This window comes from Polypterus senegalus, chromosome 1 (genome assembly GCF_016835505.1).
Source record: "Polypterus senegalus isolate Bchr_013 chromosome 1, ASM1683550v1, whole genome shotgun sequence".
Taxonomy (NCBI): domain Eukaryota; kingdom Metazoa; phylum Chordata; class Cladistia; order Polypteriformes; family Polypteridae; genus Polypterus; species Polypterus senegalus.
The window spans coordinates 216,989,103-217,008,903 of record NC_053154.1 but is presented as its reverse complement, the minus strand read 5'-3'; the positions used below and the strand labels follow the sequence as shown (position 1 = coordinate 217,008,903).

The following is a 19,801-nucleotide window of genomic DNA, read 5'->3' as shown; positions in this document are numbered from 1 at the left end:
CATGTTTTCTTCAGCGCTTTTTGGGCCCTCACGGGTTTCAAGCTCATCTCCATTACAGTAAATGGAGAAAAACAGCTTCCAGTTATGACCATAATGCGTAGAATTTCGATATGAAACCTGCCCAACTTTTGTAAGGAAGCTGTAAGGAATAACCCTACCAAATTTCAGCCTTCTACCTACACGAGAAGTTGGAGAATTAGTGATGAGTGAGTGAGTGAGTGAGTGAGTGAGTGAGTGCGTGCTTTTCCGTTTATTAGTATAGATATATATATATATCAACGTGGGGGGTGTTTGGGGGTGGGGGAATGGAGGGTATTGGGTGTAAAGTCTTGTTTATTATGAATATGTTCTTCTTAAGTTTGCATATGCTGGATTTATGTCCAAGTGTCTGTTGATGGCGTTCTCATTTGATAACCAGGATTCGGCCAGCTCTCTGGCACTTTTCGTACTGGCCTTGAATTTTACTTGTACATTGTAAAAAGTTAAATGTATGTCCTATTGATTTAGTATGCATATAGATCAATGATAGCGAGTCCTTTCTTCTGACGGCGTTGCCGTGTTCCTGTATACGTGTTGCGATTCTTTTTGATGTTTGTCCTATGTATAACGCTGAGCATGAACTGCATGGAATGTTGTACACTGCATTTCGTGTTTCTGCTGTCGATGTCTTGTTTTTAGCATTGAAGAGGACGGTGCGCAGATTGTTTGTGGGTTTGTGTGCTATTCTGACGCCTGACTTGGCCAGGATGCGCGCTGCACCTTCAGACACCTTGTGGTGATAAAGGAGTGAGTGCCAGGTGGGGTGGAGGTTCTGATTCAAGTCAATTGTTTGCTGAGTTTTTTGGCGTCTTCTGTGTAGGCTTCGATTAATGAATGTTTTTGAGTATTCGTTTGAAGTGAAAAAATGGAAGAGATAGAGTCTCTCATTCATTTTTGTTTCCTACGTATTACAATGGGTATAGACTCTTCTAAATAGAGTTTTAACACAGCTCCGTTTATGAGATACAGGGTGGTTGCTGGTGAAGTGTAATATCTTGTCTGCATAGCATACTTTATGGTAAACACTTGCGGTCAGGGTGGCGTCATTATTTCTTTCGATGTACAGTAGGTGTCCAGGAAGCTGATGTGTCGGTTAATTTCTTTTTCCATTATGAATTGGACTGCAGGGAATATTGTGTTGATGTGGTTGTAGAATTCATTCAGCTGATCATTTTTTTGGGACGAGACGTAACTTTTTCAGAGAGATACATTGACGAGACATTGTGCCAACAGATTTAAATCACTCCTGGGGCCGGAAATAAAAGACAAAGAGTAGATGACAAAGTAGAATGTCGTAAAGAATTCAAAAACGTTGCCGTGATACACATGCAGAGCAGGTTAGAGATAATGAAGTGCTAAAATTCGAAAGTCTGAAAAAAAATGATAACAAAGATCGCATTTGCGCAAACAAAGTCGGAGATTTGTAGATAGTCTAATTTGTGTTGCCATCAGGGAAAAGATAGTGTTTCTTCCCAAAGAAGAGACATATCCGCAAGAAAGATTTGTTGTTTGGTGAAAGTGAAATCCACGTACGGTAGCGGCAGAGACGCGAAGTGGCTGGCGTGCAGCACAGGCCGGGGGGTTGGCAAGCGAAGAGACAGACAGATACATACATACATACATACATACACTGGAGCCAAACTGGCACTCTCTTGCTCCATAACTTTATTTACATGTCTAGTTTGTGCTGCGTAGCTGCATTCGCATGGTAAGGTTAATCCAAATTACTTTTGCCAATGGCGTATTGGTGTGCATTTTTATTAAAGTATTATCCACTAAAAAACTGACATAAATAATAATGAATACATTTTCAAAAATCTAAATTTTATAAATAAATTTGATTTTAATGAAAATAGAATAATACATTTTAAACAGTTTGCATATATTACCGGTATCTCTATTATCTAGATTGTGTTTTTTCTTTAGTTCTAAGGCAAAAGAAAGAGGGAGAGGTCCATAAAAATTTTTAAATAATTGGCCATGAAATAAGAAAGCAAAAACAAAAAGGTATACAGTATCATTTGAACAGTGAATATACTGTGGTACACAATACCTAAAAAAGGTAAAAAAACAAAACAAAACAGGTCTTTCAATCATTAAGACTTTAATCCATACATATTTTATACGTTTTTCCATTAAGTAAACACACTGAAAGATTAAAGAGATATAACACATTAAAATATTGTTTAATTGAATCAATGTAAAATAAACAGGTCAACTTACATCACTAAAACAGTAGCTAATGCATGCACACCTTTTTAGAAACATTTCACTTTCAGCTGTAAATGAAGAGACAAACACATTTCATACAAAGCTATAAAAAGGTACAAGGCAGAATAAACCACATCTTGCTAAAAGCCACAATGCATACCAAAATGCAAGCTGATTTTTTCATCAGAGACAAAAAGGAAATATTCAAGTTATAGTATAACTGAAAAGAATCTAAACCAGAATCTGGACTTACTTTTGACAATTGACAAGCTCACATCTATCCACTAACAATACAAAAGCAACCCCGCTTCCATGGTATGAACTACTTCTAATGAACACAAACTTTATTTGTACCTTTAAAGGCGAGTCAAATGTGTATGGCAGTACAGGTAATAAGATTAAAGGCTTACAAAGATGAATTCTGTCAGCAACACTGCAATCTCCACAGTACCAAGTTATGAAGCCTAATTTTTTGTGTCTTACATTTTTAAGTTAAGAATTTGGAATACACAATGCATAATTTCCCCATCTCCACCTACAAACGCTCAACTGCCACTTAAGAGCACACCTAATAAGATAACATAAGACTGCTGCTGGATTACAATCCTAAAATTGGAGACATAATGCTGTATTCCAAAGAGTGAAACATGAGAACAATGTGATATGTATGGACAACTGAATTATGTAAAACATTTAGAGAATATGCAAATAAAGAGGTGGAAAAAACAAAGCATGAAATTGTATCAAGCACCAAGTTACAGAAACCTACTGGCAAAGATAGTTTAAAAAATTGTCCAATGACATCCAATAGGAATAAATACTTTACTGTTTTGTTACATTACAGTATATGTTACTTAGGAGCATGATGTCCTGAATGTAGGAATCAACACTGTATGAAGTGACAATCTATCACAGGACACTGTCACCAACAAAAAGCCATTTTAAAATTACTGATTAAATCAGTACATACAGCTTGGGGTTCCTACAGGACAACCCACACAGACACAGTGGAAAATAAACAAACATGGCTTGGGTAGATAACTGAACCAAGGAGTAAGGCAACAGCTCTAAACATTATACTACCATATTTTGCTCAATTATGAAGTCCATATACAGTACATAGTTCTTGCTTGAACTGAATATATTAAACATAGCAAATAAAAATTACATTTGTCCACACAAATATTACCACTTCTTCAAAATGTTTGATGTGTACGTTTTACACAATTGTTTACAGGTATTTGTGATTTTCACAATAATCTGATACTCAATAACTATTTTCAACTTAAAAGTGGAGTATTCACTTCATTTGACAGTCAATAATCGTTCTCATAAAGGAGTTATACCTCTCCAGATAATACCTCTTTTTAAGTTTTAAGTGTTTTGCATACTACTTTTAACTGTAACATTTTATAAGTAGACGGTGCCTTAACCTTATTTAGTTTACAACTGTGCCTTCCTCAGACTTTTCTTGTAATACAGAAACACTTTCATAAATGAAAATTGTACATATTTCATAAGCAAATGGTTATCAAAAATAATGACTTACTGATGCATACTTTTCTTAGGATACTAGCAATATAAAATTTATATTTGCATGAACACTCCTCCTTACATGTATAAACAATACAAGCTGCAAAGACAAAGCATAAAAGAAAAAAAAAAAATCATGAAAAATCTGACCAAAATATACCGTATCTGCATCAGAGAATCATTTCTGCATGCATGAGCAAGAAAGCAACATTTAAGTATTTTAAAGATATTCTTCAATAGCAGCCAAATCACTTGAATTTTATGTCAAACTAGCAACAAACTTGACAAGGTTAAATGGTTTTCCTCGGTACACACTGTGTACTTCCTAACCTGAAATGCCTGGGACCAGAATTATGCAATGTTTTTTAAGAGGTATTAACAGAATACCTGTATCAACCCTGAAGCTTACGAAAAAACTTGTAATCATAGGCCACCTTAAATTAGTCTGCACCTCTCCATTAGCATCTTTTGTTTTGTAAATGTGTCTATCAGCACAAGCAGCAAGCATCCCCCCACTGCCACAGCTCAACTCGGACAAAACGTTTTCCCAGCTCAAGTCTGTTTGTTTATCTGGGTGTGAGGTGCCTGGAGTTGTACAGGGTAAATAATATATTATTATTTGGAACATATGCATTTCATGTGTGTTCCATATCTACAACGATCTATGTAAATGTAGGATAACAGGAAATGTGAGGAAAGAAATATTGAACACATACCTAAAACAAACTTTTTTCATGTTATAGTATAATGTGTCAAGACTGAAGTCCAAATATCAAATTTTACACTTTTACAAAAGGTACACATATAAACAAAACAATTGCTCTTTTATTCAATTATATAACGGAAGAAAAAGAAATTGGGTTAGGGTATGAACTACTGATTCATAGTCAAGAGGTTGCTGGTTCGATTCCGTGCACTTCCTAGAATTACCATTTTGAGTAGTGAGCTGCTCTTATTGTTACTATATTAGAGTAAAAATATATATTTGATTTACATCTGAGGAAACATTTACAAGAACCTGTAATAAACAGAAATAAAAATGCACATTAAAATGATTACAAACTTTAAATTCTCTCTGTAAAATAGACAAACTATATTGTCAATTTACAAACTTTAAATTCTCTCTGTAAAATAGACAAACTATATTGTCAATGTCTCAACTATCCGCTAACTGATCCATCAAAAATCCTGTGCAAATGTTTATGTGCAACACATGAGTTCACTTAGAAGAGTTCTGCTAAAACAGATTTCATATGAGGCGAAGTGAAGTGGTAGAAGCTGTTTACACTGAGGTGGCATTCAGTATAACTCTTCCAAGGCACTTCTTTCTAGTGAGATGAGGGCAGCAAGACTGTCATCAGGCTGTCGGTAAAGATTTAAGAGATGTTGAAGAAGCCTAGAACCATTATACTTACATGCTGCTCAAATAGCAAGAATTTCTCAAGTTACCTAGCTTTACAACATTAAAGGAACAATTGTAAAAACAGCAAAGTGTAAATGTGTAACTTAAGGTTTTGTTTGACCCTTGCTACACTTCAGGGTGCTTCCTCAGGTGTTCATGCATTATGCTAGTACTGTTGTGGAACACCATCTTTTTTTTTTTTAAAATCAATGAACTACCATTTTTCCAGATTTTCAGATGAAATAGTCTCACACAGAGAAAAAGATTGCCTAATACTTCTAGGATCCTTCTTCTGAATATGGTGCAGCTGGCACCATGATTAGCCTACTCAAAAACAGTGCAGACTGCCCCTGTATGCCAGCATGCAATGTGGTGGAGGGGCAGGAGCACCAAGTCAATTCAGAAAAAATAATTTGATTGAAATTATTAGTTGATTACATCAATTAATTACAGCAGTCATATTTTTAATAAACTGATAAAGTTTAATATTTTTCATTTGATCTAAACTGGTGTAGAAACTATTAATCACTAATGTACAGTACTATCTATTTTTTTACAAAGCCATTTGTTTTTCTATTCATTTTTGTGTTACTTTTTAATGTTAAGTCATCAAATTGTGGCTTTTCCCAAATAATGCATCATATCATAATTTGACACCTGCTCACTCCCCTATCTGTTTCTCTCATCTATTCCCTACTCCTATTCAGCTCAAAGGAACATAGGGTATTAGGCATGCAACCTGATGTTTTACCAAAACAAGATGTTACACATTTTACAATAAGCATAAGACATTTTCATATACAAGAACAATTTGTTTTAAATTTCACTTTTGTTTTAATTTTCACTCCATAAATATCTGGCAGTGTAAGTAACAAACAAGTGTGCATTATGGTGACAGGGGAAATACAAGTCCCCTGCAAATCTGACCAGAAAAAAGTAAAGTTTATGAATGGATAAAAATAATATTCAAAATACTTAACTAAATATTGTTCACCATGAAATAAGCAATTTAAATCATTTAAAGATTTATAAAATATCAAATAGCAAATTTTCATAAATTTACAACACTAAATAAATTAATCATTTCTATTGAGCATGGTTACATCTGTTTTAAGAGAACAAAGTCAGGATTAAAATATTTCAAACAGCAAAGTTTAAGGGATTCCAACTGATACTAACTGCATTTTTATGCTATAAAACTCTACAGAATGAACACAAAAACAAAAGTCAAGAAAATTAATCAGAGTGAGTTTCACAGCAGTCCTCTCTGAACTATTAAATAAATGTGACCACTGCAAAAATTATGTCTTGAATGGCAATGCACACTGTTGGTTACAGTATAATGTAGTGGAAGTCAATCGGCAAGCCAAAAATTAAACAAAACAGCTTACAGTTTCTTCTGCAATAAGCTGCACTGCAGCTTATTTACCTACATGTAGAAAACAAAGGCCTGTGTCGTTTAGCACCTCAAGGTAAGGAAACAAGACTAGTTGGTATTGGCAATAGCTGTTGATTTACTGGTTAAAATAAATCCTCAAATAAAGTGACAACGTTTGGGTAGTGACTAAAAGAATGAGACTGCAAGTACAAACAGCTGAAAATGATGTTCCTGTGTATGGTTGTTGGGCTCATTCAATATAAAGAGCTGGAAACATGGGGGTATCTTGGAGTAAAACTGCTGCTTTTATGGATTGAAAGGAGCAATGGGATGGAACTTAGGCATGCAAGTAGAATACAACTTGGCAACGCTGTTAGGAGATGGACCGGGCACAGCCCACTTTGAGAAGACTAAGTGGCAGACTCAGAACAGGCTGGAGGGATTATATTTCTCGATTGTACTGGGAACACCAGGGTATTCCCCTATGAAGGTCTGCATCAAGATCTGGGAGAGACGTAGGCCTGGTCAGCCCAGTTTAGTTTGCTGCTACTGTTATCTGCACAAGGAAAAGGAGAAAGAAGATTATGTGATAAATCAATTTTTAATGGCTGCAATACAGTAATTGTGTCTGCCACTCAAACAGGTGTTATTCATGCATTTCAGATGGCTGAAATGTTCTACTTCAAGAAGGAGCAAACAGCATACATTAAAGTGATCAGGATTCTAGAGCTTTGTTGTAGAATGAAAAAATATATAAATGGGCAAAAACAAAATAAAATATCAGTACCATATTAAAAAGGTACTAGAAGTGCATCAAAATTCACCAAATCTGCCTGCAACAAATAAAAGTATCCTATTATAACCTGTACTTCTAAAATTCGTTGCAGCAGCAAACTTAAAAGTAATATCTATTACCAAAACAACCAATTAAAATAAATAAGCACAAGGACAAATCAGAGTTCTCAAATAAATTCTCTAAAAGTAAACAGACCTAAAATGAATACAAGTACTTTTTTCTAGGCATTACACTTCGTAAAAAATTATCAGAATGGCATGGATTATGTGGCAGTTAATTCACCCTTGACACCTGGAACTGACATATGCCTTCAGTGATTTGTTCGTGATCAAATAGCCCGAAGAGACTAAAATCCACATACTATATAAATGCACGTGTTCAGATTGTGGTTTGACTACCCAGACCCAGGGTAATTAACAATATGGGTAATCGGGTGAGTGATCGGATCAATGAGACCTGGGGGGTATCATCCTAAAAAAACTAACAACGAAACACTGGGTTCAACCTACACAAAATCTTGATGGTGGCATTTCATCATTATTCCATCAGTTTAGCAAGAATTTAACAAACACCTATGCAAAAATAAATAGAGAAACTCATTAATAAATAAATTACCTTAAGTTCCCATATAGGTGCTGACATTTGCTTTCTGTGCAGCCTGTGGTGGACCCAGTTAAAAACATGAAATCGACAGGTGTCACCTTAATGCAGGGATTTTTAATCTGCGTCCCAAGAACATGGTGCCCACATAAGCTCCAGGATGTTACTGGCATCTAGTCGCAAACCATTTGTATTACCATTGGTCATTCCTCCACATGTTTATGTTTAGCGAATGTTTAACAGCGCCCTATATGTAAAGGCTCATAATTCTCTCAAACTGTGTGTCTGTCAAATCAGTTTATTTGAACATTTTACACTGCTTCATGAGTACTTTGCATTGAACGAAAACTTCAAATTTCATGTATACAAACAATTTAAAATCACATGCAATTACAGGTCTACGTGGAGTACGCAATGACTACTCAACTGCTGAGACTGAAATCAACATCCAGTCCCCCCACTTTCCTCGTGCAGTTGCAAGGGGTCCTTGGACCTTCCGAAATGCAAGCTGCAGTCCCATCCTCCATTGCTTTTAGCTGGTCTACTCACACATGTTTTTCAAATTCCACCCAAGTTTACAGGTGATCTTTCGCAGTTTTCTACTTCTGGAATATCGAATGCATCCCATATTGTGCCGTCTAGTACAAAAGGTTAAGTACCCCTGGCTAAAGCTGATGATACTTTATATGACTTCTAGTTGTGGGTTATTTTGGATTTGTCGACAGCAGTTGCTGATCTTGAAAACTGACCATGTCAATTTAAAGAACAGAAAAAAAATGACTTCCTATGTCAACTTTACTGACTAAGTTCTGACTTTCGAGGACAATTGTGCTCATCGATTTTTTGTGACAGTCAAGAACGTGCTACCTGACCAGTATTGTGAGTTGAGACAAACTGTGTCCTTTTTTCTTTTTTCCATTCTGTTTTAGTACATAAAACACAAGACATCAGAAAGACCAGTCTCACTTTTGTTTGTGAAGTTCAAAACATTCGTGTTCCTTATTCCTCGTCACTACATTCTAAGCAATGTACTTCCAAATAAGCATTTATTGGTTGTCAGATCTCATTAACACACACCCCACACCTAAGACAAAAGACTAAATCAAATCTGTTTGATTTTAATGGAATGAATCCTAGGCAAGTTGGACTCACTTGATCAGTATGTCACATTAACTGATCGGCTTCATGGGAGATTTCCAACATTGAAAAACTTTTGTGATGTGACTTAGCCTTTAGCGAGTGTAGCAAAAGAAAAGTTTGGAAATGGGATTACAATACTAATTATGTCTAGAAGCCTCACAACCATCAGGACTCAGCATAACCAAAGAAAATATTAGCTTCCCCTCCATTTCTGAGAGGGAAGGTAACATTATGGTAATCTTGAGTGGGAGCAACAGAAATACTCAGTAGCAAAAAGCTAATGTTAGGCCATGGTCTACCTGATATTCAGTAGCACAAACCTTGCACTCTTTCTGTAGACCCCTCTTTATGGAGAGCAGGTAAAGAACAAGCAAGACAAGTGGCTATTCAGTGACGGTCTTCATTTTATAAAGTTGTATTATCCTTTTCTAATTTTTCTATTTCCTTGTTGTGCACTCTGTTCAGATTTATATACTATCCTGCTTTGACTGAGATAGCAAATATGTAATTTCCCTTATTTTGTTGATGTACTATATGTTATACTGCAAGAACTGAATACATTTTTATTTTAATTGCCCTATTTCTTGTGTGCATTTTTTCATATTTAAATTACTCTGCTTCAATACATATAATTATAAAGCCAAAGACAGTAATTTGAAATAAACCTAGGCTGTGGTTTGCCCGTTTCATATATTTTGTGTATATTGGAAAGAACATCAATATTAGCATTGTTACTCAAATTATCAATTATGATTGATTATACACAGTCTAATAGCATTTCACTCCTATTGGTTTTTACTTGGGATTTAAGAAAATGTTTACATGTCCCAGGTGTCTTTTGGAAGTTTCTTTGCCTTTAATACTGGTTTATTAAATTAACAAGTACAGTATATTGCATTTCATTTGTCAGGGCACCAGAGACCACATTCTAAAGTAGGCAAAAACAGACAGAAACTATATTTAATACACACGCAAAATGCAAAAATATCTTCTCCCTGCATATGACCATTATATAAGCAGAAGTTAAAATGGATTTTGTACATCGGATCTCTATCTGGACATTGCAAAAATATTTTAATGCAAAGTATAAATGATTTCCAGCTAAATTATATCTGGATACAATGCCCACACAAAATATTTGTTAATAAAAGATGTAAATGGGGCCAAAGCCTCAACAGCTACATCACAATACAGAATTGATTTTAACACAGTAGTAATTTTTCCAAAAGTAGTCATATTTTTGCTTCAGCAACCTTTCTGGAGTTTTGCTTTATATTTTATAGCTGAATATGACATATAATACTGTAAACACTGCTCTTCTTTTTTGCCTAAGTGATACTGCATGTGGTAGACATGTAATTATTTAACAACAGTGTTAGTGGAGTATAGAGTTTAAACTACATAATTAACATACAATGTGCAGAAGTTAAAGTTCTTATTATTAGAAATTCAAGAAATGTCCATATCATTTTAGACAAATGTGGAAAACGTATTACTAAAAACATTCAGACTTAAGAACTATATTGATTTTCAATTCCTTTAAATGTCACTAGCAGTTCTTTAGACTGCTGAGAAGAAACACATTGTGATGCCTAGCTGCATTTAGCTATATTTTGGTCCCATTTGGCACTTGTGCTTAGAGACACTATGCCAGGAAATAATCCCTGATTCGACAATGGTTCTCATAATGACATTTTTTCTATGCAAAACCTCTAAAAACAAGTCAAATCTTGTGTCTCTGAATAGCCATATGCCAAAGTACTGATTTTCTTGCTAAGTTATGCTGCTGATTACTGTTCATGATTTAAAATTGCTTGGACCTGCTTTTTATGCTTTTGGTTTACCCTCCAGCTGACTCTCGGCTTTAAATCTTTTCTCTCTCTCACTCAATCTTAGTTGGTTTTAAATGAATAAAGGCATTGCAAGGAAGATCTTTAAAGCAAAAGAGTCCATATTTCTTAGTAGACTCAGATTTAATTGGTGTTGATTCTCATAATTCTAAAATGACCATAAAAATTGACTGGTAATCAAAGCATAAAATTTTAATGTTTTAAATGTAAATTGTAGAATGTAATTTATCATCATCTAATTTATTATCTTCTCTGACCATTTTGTGGCCTGCCTTTTCTGAATCAGACACAAACTGAGGTCTTGGAGGTAATGTGGGAAGCCAGACAACTTCTAAACAGTATCTGGCTGAGATAATGGGTCAAATTAGCTATTAGATAACTAAACAGTGTTGATGAACTGAATATTCTTCTATCATTAGTCAAGATTTTTATTCACGTAGAACAGCTGTACAAATTAAAAATGGTAATTTTTCATACAACAAACTGGCTAGTTTTTCAAAGGTAAAACAATAGATTAACTTACTTCTACAGTGATTTCTTTTTCTAAAAGTCCCTAAGCTTGTTGCCTGCAGAGATTATCAAAGCAAAAATATATTGCTCTGTTTACCATATATTTATGCACCAGTGGCATTAAATATATCTGTGAGTGGCCTCATTGCTATCCACAGGAAATAGGTAAAAAGACCTGACTGCATAGTGCAATGTCAACAAAACAAAGCAGGTCATTGTTGACTTCAAAAAGAACAAAGGCAATCAGGCTCCACGCCACATCAAAGGTTCCCCTATTCAGACAGTTAGTAGCTTCAGATTTCTGGATATCCATATCATTCACTGCCTTTCGTGGTTTGCCAATACCACCTTTTTCCTGAGGAGGATAAAGAGATTTGGGGTGGGAACCAAAACACAAGTGAATTTTTACCACTGCACTACTGAAATTGCCCTAACCAGATGCATTATATTCTGATTTGGTAGTCTGACTTGCCAGGATCGCAAACTCACCCCAAGAACTTTCCACATAGCTTCTAAAATCATTGGTGCTTACCTTCCACAGCTTCATGCTGCCTATGCCACCAAGTGCATGAGGAGAGCTGAACTCATCATTTTGATGTCAACCATCCAACTCATTACCAGTTTTAAGTTCTGCCTACTGGAAAGCAGTACCAGAGCCTCACCACTCGCTCCACCAGCTTCAGAGATACCTTCTTTCCCCAGACTATAACATTACTGAATTCCCTGTAACCTGTTCCTATACTGTGTCCAAATGTTGGTTTACTTGGAATTGCACTGCAGGTTACATGGGTATTCCCTTATCTGAGTATACATTAGCATTTTTCATCTTGTTGTACATACTTCCTTGTGGCCCTCCCTTAAACTGTGGCACAAAAAGTTGACTATGCTTCTCCAAAGTATGTAAAAGATTTATAATCTAATCAAATCTAAATTTCAGCTAGAAAGTCAGAAAAAGAAAGACTGGCAAATTATGCTAGGTGTGGCATGATGTTCTATTATTAAATCCATTTTTAAATACAAGTTTTACGAAAATACCCTTTGTTAAACAATTACGAATTACACCCATTATGAAATATGTTTAAATGATGTTTTCACTTATTTTTAAGACAATCAAACCCACAATGAATATAATGTTACAGACCTAATAGCAGAGAGGCCCAAGATATGTTATTATCAAAACTGCAACATCTACAGTGTTCTTATGTAAACGGATTTTAAAAATATTTTCAATAATGCTTTATGTATTACAGAAATGAAACAAACATTAATTTCAAACTCATTTGTAAGGTATGATAAATGAAAAATACAACACAGCTTATACGTGAAGTAAATAGTTTTTCAGAAGTTCAAATAAATGACACAGAGGCAGAGAGGAAGAAAGTTCCCTGAATTTCTCTGTCTAAAACTCTGACTGTTAACAGGCACAAGTAACACAAAGAGGTTGTCTAGATATTAAGATAATTGAGATATACTTAAGCTAATTGATTCCACCCAAAAAGATTAAACCTGCGCCACTGAATAAGCTTCTGCTGTGCCAGCTTTTAAATGATTACTGGATTCAAGGTAAACATAACCTTCCTACAGGTGTATTTATAGAACTTGCACAAGATCTTTCCATTTTGCAGCAACAAGATCTATAGAATATGTTTTCGTCATTAATGTCTATATGAACCTCTATTTACTACAGAACTTAAAATATCTGTAGATATAATATTATTAATAGCCAAAGAAGTCAATCTGTTTGACAGTTTCCAAAAATACCAACAACCACTTCAAACAAAATATGTAAAGCTGTACACATGTAAAATAAGTATTTAAAAACAAGAAAAAAGGAAAAAACATGGAGCTGATTACCACGTACACTAAATATGCTTACCATTTTTTTTTCCAGTGAAAATATTGTAATTGCAATGACTACCTTAATAATAATGACAAAAATATATTTCTTAGTTCAAGTTTCTGCGTCAGCAGCAAGCTTATCAAAATAAAATGTTACTCATTAATTTTCATTTAAATGATACCCTGGGAATGCAGATTAAATGTATTCCCCATTAGCAAAATCCCAACCAGTCTACTAAAATGCATTTTTAAAATAGAGTTTTAAACAGAAGGTGCCACATTGCAAAGGAGGCTAACTCCATAATGCAAGCATACAGTAAGTAAAATCAGAATAAGGTTTTTCACTTCATTATGATAAATGTAATTTCCTCATGCTAAATAGTAATAATTTTCAAACTACTCTAGACATACCAAACCAGCTCATCAAGCTAAACTAACTGAAGCAGCACACCTTTTGCACCTGTAAACAAACACAACCAGGATGGGGCGAACTAAGTAAATTCACACACCCAATATTAATTGTTTTTCTCCTCTAGTGCAGAACAACATAGATACATTAATTGTCTATCCAAATTCTACTAAAAGCAAGTGTGTCAGGTTTTTGATTTTTATTTACGCTGCAGAGCAATACAGTAAGATGAAATTTTACCCTGCCTTTATATGCTTAGTATTAATCTTTTTTCTGCCATGCCTTGTTAATTTGTCCTATTTCTTTAAATCTGTATTTGTTGGGCAGTTATCCTACTTAGCATCTTAACCTTTAGAAAGATCTTCTAGAATCCCAATTAGTGCTTTGCAGGTCTTATAGGCACAATAGTGGTAACATGCTGCTTCACTGGGGTGACTTGCAAGTAAGAATTTCACACTACTCTGTACACAGGACTATAGTAAATACTGATTATGCTACTAAATTAATAAAGTTGGAGGACATCATTTTCATTCAACCAGGCTCTGTTGCTTAAAAAAGTAGGCCATTGACATACTCAATTTATAGAACTAGAGCTCAGAGATATAGCCCTTCAAGGAAATATGGAAAACTAGATAGGAAAAAAACAATAAAATGTCAGCCAATATATAAAAAAGATGCAATATTACCATTTCTGACAAATTATACTAATAGCAAGTAATTCATTACCAGTATAAGTCAAGTACCAATGGAAAAATTTTAAGGAAAAAAAATAAATAATTTTCAAAAATAAAATATATTAAAAGGGGATAAAACATTAAAAGGTAATAAGACAAGGTGAAAAGACATGTTTTTGTTTAAATATAGAGCAACCATTTGTTAACATTGGCACATTTTCTTTTCCAGTTTCACTGGTTAAAAAAATAATCAGTATTTCAAAAAAAAAAAAACGTATCAAATACATATCAATGGTATACATCATTAGAATATAAACACATTACGGCCTTGGTATGAGACTTACTGTTAATTTTTTAATCACAAAACAAATAAATAGTCAATACAGAACTCAACTCATTGTATGCAGTTTCAAGATGTAAATTTGACACTGCCTGTAGGTAATAATGTGACCCTAATCCCAAACCTCTAAGCAGCTCTAAAGAAAATGCATTATTGCAACTCTCACTCTCTTTCAGTTATTTACTGTATATTATAATACAAAGCAAATATCACTTTTCAGACTTCTGCCTTGTTAAAACAAGTGAGACAATGCGATTTAATTAAAATTTGTATGGCTTTTTGTGGGCATACCTTTTGTAAATTTGATTTCATTTAAACTTTTCACGTATGCTTTTGTTGTATTTTAAATTTAGAATTTGTATGCATTCCTTTTTATTGCAAAAAGATGTTCTCTGCATTATTTAATTATGTATTGCTACAAGTATTTAATTATTTATCTGAACCATCTCTCTAAGAGGGGAACCAAAGGTCAGTAACCAAAGCCACCTACTAATAAAAAATAAAAAAAAAATCCTAGGGGAAAAGCAGCTCTTGCACTTAATGTTTACTTCTAATGTTCATTTTAGGTCCAAATTTTTTGTACAACGTCATCTGTATTGCGGGATCCGGCAACTGCCTGTTCCTATCAGTGGGTTATTTCTTGACACAAACAGTTGACGAAGGCAATGCATTCTCACTACAACAAAGGGCAGTAGATTTCATTGCATCACATTGGGACAGATTTGGAGACGTCTTCCTGTTGTTCCTTCCAACGTTAGTCGAGTTATCACAACAGTCAGGAGTACTATCAATACATGGCAACATTTGGAGTTTCTTCTTGATTTCTGAATTCCTTTCTCACCGATTTCCGTTCCTATTCCTACACCGCCGTGTGCTATGGCAGGCGTCGGCTAGTATATCTATATATGCATGATATCATGCAGTTGACACTCAGAATGACCAGAAGAATGCTAAATGGAGGTGACTGCCAACATTCTTTTTGTTTGAGTACCATCGTGCCCCTGTTGCTTTTGAAAATAAATAGAGTTGCTGGTTCCAAGCGTCAACTGGATGATAGCATACTGTACATATAAGACCGCAAGACAAGCACATTCGTGAGTCTTCATTGTTTGTTAATTTAAAAGTTGTTTTTTTTTAAATTATATTTTTCCTTGAACAATTATTTAAAAAAACACTGTTTTCCTCCCGGCACCACTGGGTATTTCAGTTAGTAAAAAAAACTTAAGGGGTTTTACCCAGAAATGACCTTTCTAAACTATTGTTCCATGCAGCCTCTAAAAACAAATGAATTTTTTTTTTTACTTTTTAAATCAACTTTAGTAACACTCTTTTAGTTCAGTCTCCTCTAATTTAGCAGACACACTCCACCAACAGATATTCCAATACTGGACATAATGGCAACAATTTCCAAGCGGTTTATGTGTTTCTTCATTTATATACTTTATTAACCTTGTGTGTAGCTAGCAGGGTAGCAATTGTAAGACAAAGATGGCACTGTCCTCTTTTCTTTGACATTAGCTTTCAGGCCTGAGAATCAAAATCTGTGACTGCACAGTTTACACTTAATAACTCTCCACCTCAGCCATGGTAAAATTCATTAAGCAAATAAAACATTTGTGAGACTGGTAGAAAAAGCCTTTCTTATTTTCAGTGACTGCCCACCAGCTGCTGCTCTCACCACCTGACAAAAGCTATTAATCAAAATACAATGACATTTTTGCTGATCCCAAAAAGACAACTTTTTGTCTTGGCCTAGTCAGCAAGGAAAGTGACCATAAACTCAATTTTACAAATAGTGATGGGTAAAACTAAGCACCAATTATCCTCCTTAGGCTGGATTTATGAGTATGCATAAAGCCAACTGGATTGTTACCTTGTTAATTTATAATAGAGAGCAAGTACCTATCTCATTGATCTCTTCACCTTTACAGCATAGCCTTAGCTTCTGTTCAGCCACAGAATCCTGACTGCCTAGGGCATAGTTCTAAATAAAAGGTCTGAAGACTTCTCCTTTCCAGGGTAAATTCTGGTGCCTGACCAAAACAAAAAAGAACCTATAATGTGCTTGGCATAAATGCCACATAGTATAGCCTTCCTAAAATTGAGAGTTGCACATGATAGGTGAGAAAGATATACAGTAAATATATATTGTGGAAGATAGGGGGTCGGACAGCCCCCTAACCTGGACACAGACAGGGTCAGCGACACAAGTCCCAAAAGCACACTTTTTATTTTCTTCTCTTTAGTACGTAGTACACAAATCACCAACAACAATTATTCATTCCCTTTCTGCTTTCTTTCTCTTTCTTTGCCGCCTCCACTCCTCCACACAAGCTCTGTTCTCCACCTCCCGACTCTGGCTCTCTGAATGGATTAAGGAGGCCTCCTTATATTGTCCCGGAAGTGGTCCAGGTGCTGTCCCATTAACTTTCGGCAGCACTCCTGAGTGTGGCGGAAGTACTGCCATCCTGGGTTCCACAATTGTCCAGGCGCCCTCTGGAGGTGCCCACGGGTTCCAACTGGGTTGAGCTTCCAAGCTCTGATCCTGCGGCCTTGATGCAAACCAGGGCAGCTGCTCTCTCATGTCCCAGGGGAGATATTGTATCTCTCCCGGTTCTTCCATTCTTCTGGCGTCCTGGCTGGGTAAGAGCCCCAGCCATCCACCACAATATATAGGTATCGGTATCTAGTGATGGATGGATAGATGGATAAATAAATGGATAGATCTTTCCCGGGCAGAATCCCTTGACAGCACCTATACACTGTCCTTTCAGACTACAGTTTCCAACATGCCCTGTGGGCATCAATAATGGGGACATGCCAGGGGAACACTTCATTCTATTATATTGGGGAAAGAACCGCTCTTACCAGACAGTTTCCATCTGATCATCCATTACATTTTCACCCTGACTGGGATAGTAACAGAGATCCACGACTCCATGTATATTTTCCATCCATTACAGAATTCCCCCTTCATCTCTGTTGAGATGCCAGTCCATCCAATAGGGTATTTACTATATACAGAGGGTACAGAAAAGAATCACACCCCTTGAAAATATTCACATTATGCTACTTTGCAGCATGAAACAAAGACACACACACACAAAATATTTTTCCAGCTATATTTACTCAATGAAACTTCTAACAGCCTAATGAAAGATATAATAGCAATAGTTCTCAGAATAACTGAGATGGCAAAAGGATCACCCCCTGTGTCAGTACTTTGTGGAACCACTTTTTGCTTTGATAACAGCCATGAGTCTGTTGGGATACTTCTCTACCAACTTTGCACATTTAGGCTGTGCAATATTTGTCCACTCTCCTTTCCAGAACTGTTCAAGCTCAGTCAAATTGGATGATGACCATTAGTGGACTGCAATCTTCAAGTTATTCCACAGATTTTTCAATAGGTTTCAAGTCTGGGCTCTAACTAAGCCACACAAGGACATTCACTTTTTTCTCCATTAGCCAAAGAATGGTCAACTTTGCTGTGTGCTTCAGACCATTGTCATGTTGGAAAGTGAACCTTCTTGCTATTGACAAGTTTCTGGCAGAGGGCAGCAGGTTTTCCTCAAGAATTTGATGGTATTTTGCCCCATCCATTTCTCCTTCTATCTTGACAAGTGCCCCAGTTCCTGCTGTAGAGAAATAGCCCCACAACAGGATGCTACCACCTCCATGGTGTTCTTTGAATGGTAAGCTGTATTGGCTTTCAGACGTATACAGTACATTATATGGCACTGAAGCCAAATAAACTATGGTCTCATCTGACCACAACACATTTTTCCATTTGGCCTCAGAATGTTCAAGGTGCATTTTGGCAAACTTCAATCAAGACTTAATGTGGCCTTTCTTGAGAATTTTTTTTTTTTTTAATAAACTTCCCATACAAGCCACATTTCTGGATTATTTGTGATATTGTTGTCACATACACACAATGACCACTCTTTACCAAAAATTCCTGTAACTGCTTCAAACTTGCCTTAGCCCTCTGATCAGTTTCCTCATCACTCTTCCATCCAGTATGGAGGGACAACCTGATCCAGTAAGGGGCCTAGTAGTACCAAACACTTTCCTCTTCTTAAAGACTTTACGTGCTCCTAGGGACTGATAAAGCCTTTGAGATTTTTTTTGTATCCATCTCCTGACTTTTGCCTATGCACAGCTTTATCCTTAAGATCTTTTGAAAGTGTCTTGTCTCCCATAGTTGCTTGCTCGCTTTCTTTCTGTTGTACTTCCAAAGTACTGGAATGCTCTATGAGTAGCTGTTTTTATGCTGAACTAAACAGAATGATTACAATTGATCAAAGATGAAAGCCAATTAGCTTGGTGTTCAATGGAGAAGGTGATTAGGTACATATGATTGAGTTAACATGTACTTTTAAGGAGGGGGTGATCCTTTAACTATCAGTGATTCTGCTTTTTTATAAATTTTTTTATGGACTGTTGCTATTATATCTTTCACTTGGCAGTTATGTGGATTGAGTAAATATAGCAAGAAAAATATTTTTTTTCTTCATTTCAAGCTGCAAAACAGCAAATGTGAATATTTTGAAGGGGGTGATTCTTTTCTGTAACTGTACATCAGCAATCTATCTAAACAGCAAAAAAAAAACCCAGTTACAATTTCTGCTTGGTTAGTCAGTATATCATTAATTAGAACTAACTGTTCTTTCCCTACATAATACAACATGGACTTGTAAAAATTACACGGAAAACATTTATATAATGAAAGAAACACTTCAAATCTGGAAATTCAATATGAAAATAATTACCCAATCCACCCAAGTTGTCTATACATGTTAGCCTTCCTAATTATTAACAATCATTTAAAAAACTAATTGTGTGCCATAATGATGGAAAAAAAAAAAATAAAATTAAGCTCAACTCAGAAAATAAAAACTCTCAAATTTAAACAGTCTTTTACACTATATAACATTGCCAGAATAAAAATAAAATTAAAAAATATTTAAAATTGTACTGTTAATCACGGCCACACCACTGGCCTGATGCATCATGTACGCATTCCTACCCATCTGCCTCAGGTGCATTTACCTGGAAGCTACAGTTACCTTGCAAC

At 35.5% G+C, this 19,801-nt stretch overlaps 1 protein-coding gene across 4 annotated transcripts in view; it reads right to left on the bottom strand.

The window, feature by feature from the left end:
• Nucleotides 1–19,801, bottom strand: part of LOC120539251 (serine-rich coiled-coil domain-containing protein 2-like) — a 198,323-nt gene that overhangs the window by 164,041 nt on the left and 14,481 nt on the right. The window contains exon 1 of one of the 4 annotated variants that reach the window (XM_039769167.1): nucleotides 3,800–3,816. The exons of the other annotated variants lie outside the window; for them this stretch is intronic. The gene's annotated coding sequence lies outside the window, so the exon portion shown is untranslated. Of the gene's footprint in view, nucleotides 1–3,799; nucleotides 3,817–19,801 lie in introns of those variants that run through there. 4 annotated transcript variants of the gene reach the window in all.